Genomic DNA, 11065 nt, shown 5'->3' on the forward strand with positions numbered 1-11065 from the left:
GAGATTATCACTCAAGCTTTCAGGAGGGATGCAAAGTAGTATCCTTTGGCAGTCTCGTGTTTTAACGGGTCTCGTGCTCTGCATGGGCGATACTCAGATTTCCGGGCTATCCTTATGGGTTCACAGCTTCCTATGAACCCCACATCACGTTTGCCTTTTGCCCTGCACTCAGTAGTGACCCTTCTTAATCTTGGGTCCGAAACATCTACCATAACTAATCGCCAGGCTACCCTTTTGGCGGGGGTTACCTGGACTGCTCTGTCTGCCTGAGTTAGCCAATTTAGTTTCTTCATATCTGTCCTTATGTGTGTATTGAATCAGGTACTCACGTCGTCGCTGAAAACACAATCTTTCGTTTTTTTGTGCCTGCAGTATGCATCGTCTCAAATCCTGCCACCTCTCGCTGGATACCTTCGCCAATGGTACGTGAGGAAAGGTGTCTTCCACATCAAAAGGATTTTTTTTCTCATTCCTTGACTGTTTGTCCCTGGTATGGTAGTTTACTGGCCTTGTATGTCTGCTATTATTTCGGTTTAACTTTACTTTTTTTTTTGTCTGTCTGCAACACATGCCTCTGCAAAGTCAAATAATTACTTATTTGTTTCCCTGTGCTTTTATTGGATTTAAAATAAATGTTAATTTACCATTACAATGGGCATTAAATTATTTTACAGGTTGCAGTAACAGCGAGGGCCGAAGTGCCTGTACTGCATTGTGACGTTTGTTGTTGTCAGTTACGTTTCCTGCTGGTTTCAGATATTTCTCCTCACTCTGGAAGCTCCCGGTCGCATGGTGCAGAGATTTCTCTGCACTTCAGCTAATCGAGGCAACTGTATTTCCTGCTCAGAATGTGATCTCTCTCCAATGGAGAGAGGAACATTAAGTCGGTGACAAAGCTGAGATCACTTACGTTCTGTCCAGAATCAACAAATACCATCCCGATGTTCCAGTTCCTGTAACTTCAACATTACACTATGTTCCCACCCTTCAGGCTCTCTGCTTATATTCCTGATGAAAGGCTGTTTGCCGAAACGACGATTTCACTGCTCCTCGGGTGCTGCCTGAACTGTTGTGCTTTCCCAGCACCACTCAAATCTAGACACTGTGTTCCCAAGCCATCATTTCAGTCTCTGGTCTGCTGCAGTGCTCCTTCAAGACACAACATAAGCTGTAAGATACGCAACTAATTTTCTACCGACAGACCATGAAAACTTTTGGACCCAACATCAAGTTCAATAATTTTAGAAACCGTCTGCCGTCTTACACATACTTCACCCACCCTCCCTTCCCATTAGTTCTGAAGACGGATCATTGGACTCGAAGCGTTAACTTTCCTTCCTCAGCAGAGATAGACAAGAGCTCCTGATTTTGTTCGGACCTTTTGGTTTTTCTTCTGAGAACTTTGTTTTTCTCTTGTAATCGCCAGATACTGGAAGCGTCTGAATGCAGGAGGAGAATTTCACAGGAGATGAAAAGAATGGCAAGGATTTGACCACTCCCATTGTGAAGGTACGCGAGCTAGGTTGGGGATGTAACTCTAAGCGCAGAGAAGGCTGAATAAGAATCCGATTAACGTGCTCATTTTATGAAGAGGATAGATATGTGTGACAGGGATAAGCCTGTATTGGGAAGGAACAGAGTAACATAAATGAAAGACAGGAGACAAGGAGGAGATTTGGGAATAATACTTACACCTGTAGAGTATTGATTATCTGGAAATTATTATCTGAACATGTGGTAAAGGTAAGTGTCATGAGAACGTTTCAGCAGTCTGTAGCTGAACACTTGATGAGCCAGAGCACCAGTGGATAAGGACCAGGTACCAGAAAGTGTGACGAGGACAGACAGGCGCGAGATTGGTGTCCTGAATGCAATGCATCAAAGGCAAACTTGTGGGCTTAACGGCAACATAAGGCGTGGCTCTGTGGCGCAATGGAAAGCGCGTTGGACTTCTACATCTCTATTCAGGTTGCGATTCAAAGGTTGTGGGTTCGAATCCCATCAGGGTCGTGTTTTAATTTATGTTTTGCAAAGTGGTCAGACCAGACTCGGCTGCTCATCTGCAAAACCGGTAATATTCGTGCATAAACCGAACTGTCTCGAAACGGAACACTTTCCTCCCACAGATGTACATTATCGATGTCTATTTATGGTAGAGATCGATAAATGCCTGTTAGCCAGTACGACGTTGTGGATGGGCTGGAAAAAGACATACAATTGTTGTGTGAGCCATGATGATATCAAATTACGTGGCAGGACAGGATCGGTGTTAAGAATGGCCTCCTTCTGCTCCTTTGTGTCTGTGCCATTTCTGGCCAAGATTTTTAAATAATCACATTGAGGACAATATGAAGTAAACGCCAAATAATATTTTGGTCTCATCTCCACTTTGCTTCCCTCCCGGCTGGAATCGACAGCTCTTGTTTCAGCTTTAGATCAGACAGCGGAGGATTCTCACAAGTTCTCCTTCAGGCTTAATGTTCCTTCACATAGGTTTCCAAGTGGACACATGGAGCAAACAATTGGATTCTGGGGATTCAGGGGCAGATTTCCCCTTTGCTGGGCTGGAATTCTGGCCAAGGTAATGAACGTGAATTTCTGACATTTTGAATCTTACTCTGGATTCTTGCGACTTTACGAATTAAACTGAATTTAATTTGCCCTTGCAGAACATTATTCAATCCTCACTGTGCATAAAAACCATGCCACATTCTCGTGCACATAGTATGCTGAACATTGTTGATGTTGTATGCAGTGTGGGTCGATGTCTCAGATGAACATGCCAAACGAAGTTGGTGAAATATCAGTGAATCGAATTTTCTGACGAATTGAAGCCTATAGAAGGAAAACATTGCCTGTGACCAACGCAGGAAGCCATGGTAAATGTATGCAGTATTCAATAAAACCGATTTTCACCACATTTATCTATACCATTTTCCTGAAGCTGATGCTTCACAATCTATGATCCATTATCAGTATAACCACCTCTGCACTGCGTTTCATTTCAGATACACAGAAAAAAAGTAATTCGGTTGAGGGGCCCAGTGGTAAGATGAGGAGACGTTCGCCACCATTAGACTGCAGATGCAGTGGTGCAATTAGTTAGCTTGCTGTACTTGCATGACAGAATGGCAGCACATGAACTGCCAAAGTTGTGCATTGGATTCTCGCCAGGTCTTTGTTTTACTTATACTGACCAGAGATGATTGCAACTTCAAGCTGAAGAACAGTTTAAACCCGGAATATTACATTGCAATAAAGTGCATTTGGCACTAATTTTGCACCGACCTGTAAGACCAATCTGAATTCCATCTGACCAGCATTTTTACATGAAAAACCGGAAGTTTAACAAATGATCATTTAATTGCCTTGAAGGTTGGTGAGTCTACGACTGTTGAAGAAAAGGCGTTCTGCACTCTTACTACTCTCTGAGAAAGGCAGCTACCTCGGCATCTATCACCCTCAACTTACATCGATGTGCCCTTGTGCCAACCATCACCATTTGAAGAAAACGCCTTCGCTGTCCACCTTAAGGCAAACTCTGATAATCTTTTATGTCTCTATTAATTCACTTCTCAACCTTCTTATCTCTATCAAAAACAGCCTCAAGTCCCTCAGCCTTTCCTCGTAAGACCTTCCCTTCAATGAAGGCAACATCCGAGGAAATCTCGTGTACAACCTTTCCAATGCGTTCACATCCGTCCTATAATGTGGCGACCAGAACTCGACAAGATTGGCCATACCAGACAAATTTCTGGAGCTGCAAAGGAATCGTTTGGCCCTGAAACTCAATCCCTCTGGCAATAAAACCGAACACACTGTGCTCATTGCAAACAAACCCATTAACGTGTGTGTTAACTTTCAGAGTTTTATATACGTAGACGCCGAGATCGCTCTGCTCATCTAAACTTCCAAGAATATTACAATTAGCCCAGAACATTTTATTCTTGTTGTTCATTCCAAAGTAAATCACATCACACTTTTCCACAATAACCTCCATATGCCACCCCTGAGTCCCGATTTGCAGATTATTCATGTCTGTCTGTAACCTGCAGCAGACTTCGGCACTGTTGACAACTCCATCGACTTAGTGTGTTCTGCGAATTTGCTCATCCATTATCCCATGCTCGAACCCACGTTATTTATAAAGGTGACAAATAGCAGTGGACCCTAACAGGAACCTTGTGGTACACCATGAATAACTGAACCCCAGAATGAATATTTTCCATTAACTACCACACTCTGTGTTCTTTCAGCGAGCCAATTACTGATCTAAACCGCAAAATCACCCTCAATCCCATATCTGTGTATTTTCTGCAACAGCCGACCGTGCATTCGTGAAAATCATATCCATGATGTTAACCACTTTACTCTCATCCACTTGTTTTTTGACCTTTTCAAAAAGCTCAGTAAAGTTTGTGAGCCACAACCTGATATTCGCAAAATCGTGTTGACTGTAGCGAATCAACTTCTTTCTGTTTCGGTGATCATAAATCATATCTCTCATAACCTTTCCCAAAACTTCACCTTCAAGGAAATACGGCTCACTGTTCCATAATTTCCAGCGTTCTCCCTACTACTCTTCGTGAAGAAGGGGACAATATTTGCTGAACTCGAGTCTTCTCACACTAATAACATAGACACTGACGAAATAAAGTTGGTAGTCAAAAGTTCTGCAATCTCCTCCCACGATTCCCAAAGAAACCTATGATACATCCCATCAAGCCCAGGGGACAAATCTACTTTCAGGATTTCAAGAATTGCTAACAACTCGTCTTTATGAATATAAATTTCGTTTATTCTTACAGATTGCATCTCAAAATTCTCTTCAACAGCATTGTCTTTTTCATTTGAGATATGATGAAAAATAAACATTCAAAGGCTCTCCTATCCACGGACTCCGTTGACGACGTCCTCCTACTGTTCTTGGCAGGCCCCAATGATATCCTAGATATTCTTTTATTCTTGAAATGACAAGATAAAGCTTCCGGTTTTTAAATGACCCTGCCAGCTAAAGACTTTTAATGTCCCCTCTTTGCTCTGAGTAGCTCTCTCTTTTGGCCCTTCCTTGCTAGCTTTTAATTTTCAAGTGCCCTAAGTCAGCTTTCATATTACATGTTTACATGCACGGCCTTCTCCATCTTGACAAGAATTTCAACTTTTTGAGTAAAAATGGCTCCCTGTCTCAACCTCATATTCCCTGCATGACGCACTTACACTTATCAAGGACATGCATGAGAGCTTACCTGAACAAGCTCCATATTTCAGGTTTGCAAAACCCCATGCGTTTACTTTCCCATCTGATGCATCCTAACTCATACTGATCGCATCAAACTGGCTTTTCTCCCAGCGGTAGCTCATGCTCTGCGATATATATATATATTCCTATGCATCACTAAATAAACATACCGAATTGTGGTCACTATTACCAAAGTGCTCAATTATCTCCAAATCCAACAGTTGACTTGCTTCATTACGCAGTACCAAATCGAATATGTTTTTGATTCTTGTTGGCCTGTCTACATGCTGCGTCACGAAACCCTCCTGCACACATTGGACAAAGACTGACCAATCAGATCTCCTCAAAAAATAACATTTCCAATCAATATTTGGAAAGTTAAACTTCACCACTACAGCTACCTTGTTACTTCCGTTCCTATCCAGAATCATCTTTGCAATCTTTTCCACCATATCTCTAGAACATTTTGGTGGTGACCTCTACTTGCCTCATTTTAATCTCAGCCCATTCTAGTTCAGCAGATTGAGTCGGGTCCTCACCAAATATCCTTTCTGCTACCACAGCACTGTCTTTGACTAAAAATGCCACATCTCCCCCTCTTTAACGACTTCCCTGTTCTTACTGAAAAATCGAAACTGAGGTGCAAGGAACAACCATTCATTTCAGTGCTCCATTCATGTCTCTGAAATGGTCACAATATTGAAGTCCCAGTTAACAACCCATGACAACGGCTTTATCCCAGATGCTCCTAGCGGTGAAGTAGGCACACCTCAAACCATCTTCATCCTTGCCAACATTCACTCGCAAACCCGAAATCCCGTTTATGTCCTAACCACTCAAAACTTCCAGCAAACCGCAGCTAAAATTCAGGTTCGCAATCCGCTGCTGAATTCGTTTAAACCCTCCTGAGGAGCTTTAGAAAATTATCCACTCAGGATATTGGTACCCTTCCGGGTCAGGTGAAAACCATCTTGTTTGGAGAGGTCCAACCGACTCCAGAATGAGCCCCAACTATCCAGATATCCAAATCCCTATCATCTGCACTATCTTTACAACCACGTGTTCATCTGCTCTCTCCCTATTCTTTCCCTCACTATAATGTGGCATGTGTAACCAATCAGAGAGAACAACTCTGTTTGATCTCGTTCTAAAATGTCACCCTGGATCCCTGAATTCCTTCCATACATCCACATCAATTTTATTATAACTTGTTAGTGCATATGCGAAACATGACCTCGGGCATCTCCCCCTCCCCTTAAGGGTCCTGAAAACACGCTGAGAGACATCACAAACCTTGGTAACGTGGATGTTTCACATCAATCATGATCCTGCCCTGTACCCACATAAACTGCAATCTGTCCCCCTCACCATTTAGTCCCCAATAACTATTGCTCTCCTCCCCTCTCCACTACCCTTCTGATCACAGGGACAAACACTGTGCCAGAGATCTGTACACCATGGCTTACCCCTCGTAGGACATCCCCCCAAACGTACACTACGGTATGCTTGTTACAGATGGGCACAGCCAAAGTGGATGCCTGCACTAGCTGCCTGTTCCCTTTTCGTCTCCCGACTGAATACCATCGACCTGTTTCTTGTACCTGAAGTGCAACTGCCTCCATATAACTCCTCCCAATTCTCCTCAGACTACCCAAAGATCCAATGTTCAGCTCCAGTTCCCTAAAGCTGCTGCCAAGGAGATGGAGTTGGGTGCAATTCCCGTAGATTCAAATGTCAGGGACATTACAGTAAACTCTGAGATCTCACATTCCACAGGAAGAACATTCAAATGGCCGACCATCCATTTCTAATGTTGTGAATTCACACACACACGCACACGCACACACACACACGTGTGTGTGTGTGTGTGTGTGTGTGTGTGTGTGTATTCAGAATATTTGGAATTGGTTGGTCGGCCATTTGAATGTGTTAGGAGAAAGTGAGGACTGGAGATACTGGAGGTCAGAGCTGAAAATGTGTTGCTGGAAAAGCGCAGTAGGTCAGGCAACATCCAAGGAACAGGAGAATCGACGTTTCAGGAAGGTGTGTCCAGCAGGCTAAGATAAAAGGTAGGGAGGAGGGACTTGGGTGAGGGGCGTTGAAAATGCGATTGGTGGAGGGAGGTCAAGGTGAGGGTGATAGGTAGGAGTGCGGTGGGGGCAGAGAGTTCAGGAAGAATATTGCAGGTTAGGAAGGCGGTGCTGAGTTCGAGGAATTTGACTGAGACAAGGTGGGGGAGGGGAAATGAGGAAACTGGAGAAATCCGAGTTCATCCCTTGTGGTTGGAGCGTTCCCAGGCAGAAGATGAGGCGCTCTTCCTCCAACCGTCGTGTTGCCATGGTCTGGCGATGGAGGAGTTCAAGGACCTGCATGTCCTTGGTGGAGTGGGAGGGGGAGTTACGGGTGGTGGGGTTGGTTGGTCCGGGTGTCCCAGTGGTGTTCTCTGAAACATTCCGCAAGTAGGCGGCCTGTCTCCCCAATACAGAGGAGGCCACATCGGGTGTAGCGGATGCAATAGATGATGTGTGTGAACGTGCAGGTGAATTTGGGGTGGATATGGAAGTGTCCCTTGGGGCCTTGGAGGGAAGTAAGGGGGGAGGTGTGGGCGCAAGTTTTGCATTTCTTGTGGTTGCAGGGGAAGGTGCCGGGAGTGGAGGTTGGGTTGGTGTGGGTTGTGGACCTGACGAGGGAGTCACGGAGGGAGTGGTCTTTTCGGATCGCTGATAGGGGAGGGGAGGGAAATATATACCTGGTGGTGTGGTCCGTTTGGAGGTGGCGGAAATGACGACGAATGAAACGTTGTACATGGAGGTTGGTGGAGTGGTAAGTGAGGACCATGGGGTTCTGTCCTGGTGGCGTTTGGAGGGGCGGTGCTCAAGGGCGGAGTAGCGGGAAGTGGAAGAGATGCGGTGGAGGGCATCGTCGACTATGTCTGGCTGGAATTTGCGCTCCTTGAAGAAGGAGGCCATCTGGACTGTATGGTTGTGGAACTGGTCCTCCTGGGAACAGATGCGGTGGAGACGATGGAATTGGGAATATGGGATGGCGTTTTTTCAGGGGGCAGGGTGGGAGTCGGTCGGTTTATAGTAAATGTCCATGTCGATTCGGTCACCCGAGATAGAAATGGAAAGGTCTAGGAAGGGGAGGGAGGAGTCTGAGACGGTCCAGGTGAATTTGAGATCGGGGTGGAAGGTGTTGGTAAAGTGGAAGAACTGTTCAACCTCCTCGTGGGAGCACGAGGCTGCGCCGATATAAAGTGGATGAACTGTTTAACCTCCTCGTGGGAGCACGAAGGCGTTCGGATATAAAGTGGATGAACTGTTCAACCTCCTTGTAAAGTGGATGAACTGTTCAACCTCCTCGTCGAATGTTCTTCCCGTCGAATGTGCGAGCTATATGTATATACATATGTGTATGTACATATATGTATAAATGTGTGTAGGCGTGCATTTTAGTGTGTATGCATATATATTTAAAAGTTGCAAAAGAACATTCAGTAAAACAGCATTTATTCAAAAAAATATCTGATTTTGTGGAGTGTTCTGTCCTTGGGAAATACCTCAGTTACTTAAGACTCCCTAAGTGAATATCCATCACTCACGAGAGATACAGAGGTGATTTTTGAAGTCGATGACGTTTGTCATGTCGCTGGTCCTGCGCTGTGTTAAATTCTGGAAAGGACGTTTAGCTCGTATCATATTACTAATTGTGCTACAAACTCGCACAGTCCATTAAAACAATCCAAAAGTTATTAGGTTTATCTTATTGGACATTTTGCCTGTTATCAGAAAAACTGGAATAGAAATGACAAAGCTGTTTTTACGTACTGCTATGAAGATTACAGAATTCAAGCATGAATTATTTTCGTGTCTTGTCACGAGATATGGTTGGGGGAGATGAGTGAGAATCAAATGAACTCACTCCCTTCTTTGTGATTGCAGCCAAATTTTCTACTGCAACAGATGAAAGAACAAAGGTGCATCACATCGGCAGGTCAGTTCCAATTCACGATAGTGTAGTTTCTTTTTGATTCTCGACATCTCCTAAAGTATTAGCTGAATGGGGAGATCAGGATCCTGAAGGTATGCTGAGACATTGCGCGAATTATTCCCACACTGTTGGCATCACTTTATATCATAAAACAGTTATGCAGCAGACTGTGCTAACTGGCTTCCCTTTAATGCTGAGCTAACACAAACAGCTCAATTCTTTTAGAATTTATAGAAGTTCACGTAGAACAAGCTGCTAACGCTTTCCTCACAATCAGCTCATTCTACACTTAGTCGTGGTCAGTTGCAGGTGTTATGAGGCTTCTTTCCAATTAACGTTAACCAATTAGAGAGTGTGCACGTAGCGTGTACCCATTCTAGCCGCCCAGACTCCCTGTCCCGATGAAATTCGCTCCTTGTGTGTCTGCACGTATCTTTACAAATATTTTAGAATCAGCTTCTAAATAATTTTTCCTGAGAAAAAGTAATCATTTTCGAATTCAATAGCTGTAGAAAGAAAACGAATGCGAGCTCCAAACTTTTCTTTATCATTCATCGTTGGTTTTCAAGTTCTTTACTCTAGATATAGATCCATTCGAATGAGGGAATTTCCCTCCTGTTTACTCTCACCAAATTCACATCGCCTAGAAATCTTCTATACGGACACAACTCAGTTTTACCTGGTGTCACGCCACATAATCTATTCGTCTTTTCCACCATCCCATGATACCCCGCTTTGTCTTATCAAATGGCATTGTCCCCCACTATATCGTTGGCTTCCTTTCCATTTTTTCTGTTTCCAAGTAAACGCTGTCCATTCTTCCTGACGTCTTTTCATTCCAGTCATCGCCATCCATGTCTTTTATCATCTCTTTATGTCCCAGTATAGTCCATGTTGAAAAAGGATGCTGGGGCCAAACCAACACATGAAAAGCCGCTCTAATGCTGTGTACTACCATTACCAATGTGGGGAAAATTGGAGCTAGTTCAGTTAAAAGTGAAGCCGTTGGTTGTTGCACAATGAATCAATCACTGATTGGGTCGTGACTATTTTTCCTCACTTTTCTCACCTGTCTGAACATGTGCTAAAGCAACACAATAAGGGAACGTGGAATGCCTACAGTTCAGAAATTACTTATACGATACAACAAATGCACACCAATCCTCCTGTGATTAACCCTCACAGAACAATTCCTTACCCATTTTCTCTTCATTTGCTCCTGAATAAGGCAACTTACTGACAGTCGACCCAGTTGTCGGCAAATCATATCTCTGGCGCTGTGAGGCAGCAGTGATAACCAGTGAGCCAACTTGCGGCCCTGCACAATTATGCAAGGCACATTCGGACGCGTTTGAAATGTCAAAGACGTTCGACTTGTGTTGTTGCCCTTATCAGGAACAATTGATCCAGATTCCCTGACCAAGAAATTAACCCAAACCACAGCGGTGAAAGCGCTTTATGGTAACCACTAGTCGACCAAGAAGGACGGCATGTGCAATTGCATCTTCTCTTAACAGAATAGGGTTTTTTTCCTGCAATGAGAAATTCCTTCCAAAAAAGAGTGTTTGTGACACCGTGCTTTTAGAGCACAGAACAATACATTATGTCAGTGCCAGTCATCAAACATCCAAATATTCTCGTTTCCAGTTTCCACTAATTGCCCCACAGCTTGACGTCTGAAGTATTCATCTGAACGAAACTTTCCTTGCAAAGTTTTAATCTCCAATGAACCAGTGAATGAGTCTGAAGTCAGATACCGTCAAATTTGATCATGAACTGCGGGAAAACTGAGCCTCATTTTGACCCATTGAGGGATCTATGCAGACACATCTTTTG

At 43.9% G+C, this 11065-nt stretch overlaps 1 non-coding gene across 1 annotated transcript; it reads left to right on the forward strand.

Moving 5' to 3' along the window:
• Window positions 1–1918: 1918 nt before the first annotated feature.
• Window positions 1919–2010, forward strand: trnar-ucu (transfer RNA arginine (anticodon UCU)). The gene is given in 2 exon segments: window positions 1919–1955; window positions 1975–2010. It is a non-coding gene; the product is annotated as a tRNA-Arg (tRNA).
• Window positions 2011–11065: the final 9055 nt, after the last annotated feature.

The sequence above is a fragment of the Chiloscyllium plagiosum genome, unplaced genomic scaffold, assembly GCF_037043375.1.
Source record: "Chiloscyllium plagiosum isolate Xiang-an unplaced genomic scaffold, Cpla_swu_hap1 HiC_scaffold_47, whole genome shotgun sequence".
In the NCBI taxonomy this organism is placed as follows: Eukaryota; Metazoa; Chordata; class Chondrichthyes; order Orectolobiformes; family Hemiscylliidae; genus Chiloscyllium; species Chiloscyllium plagiosum.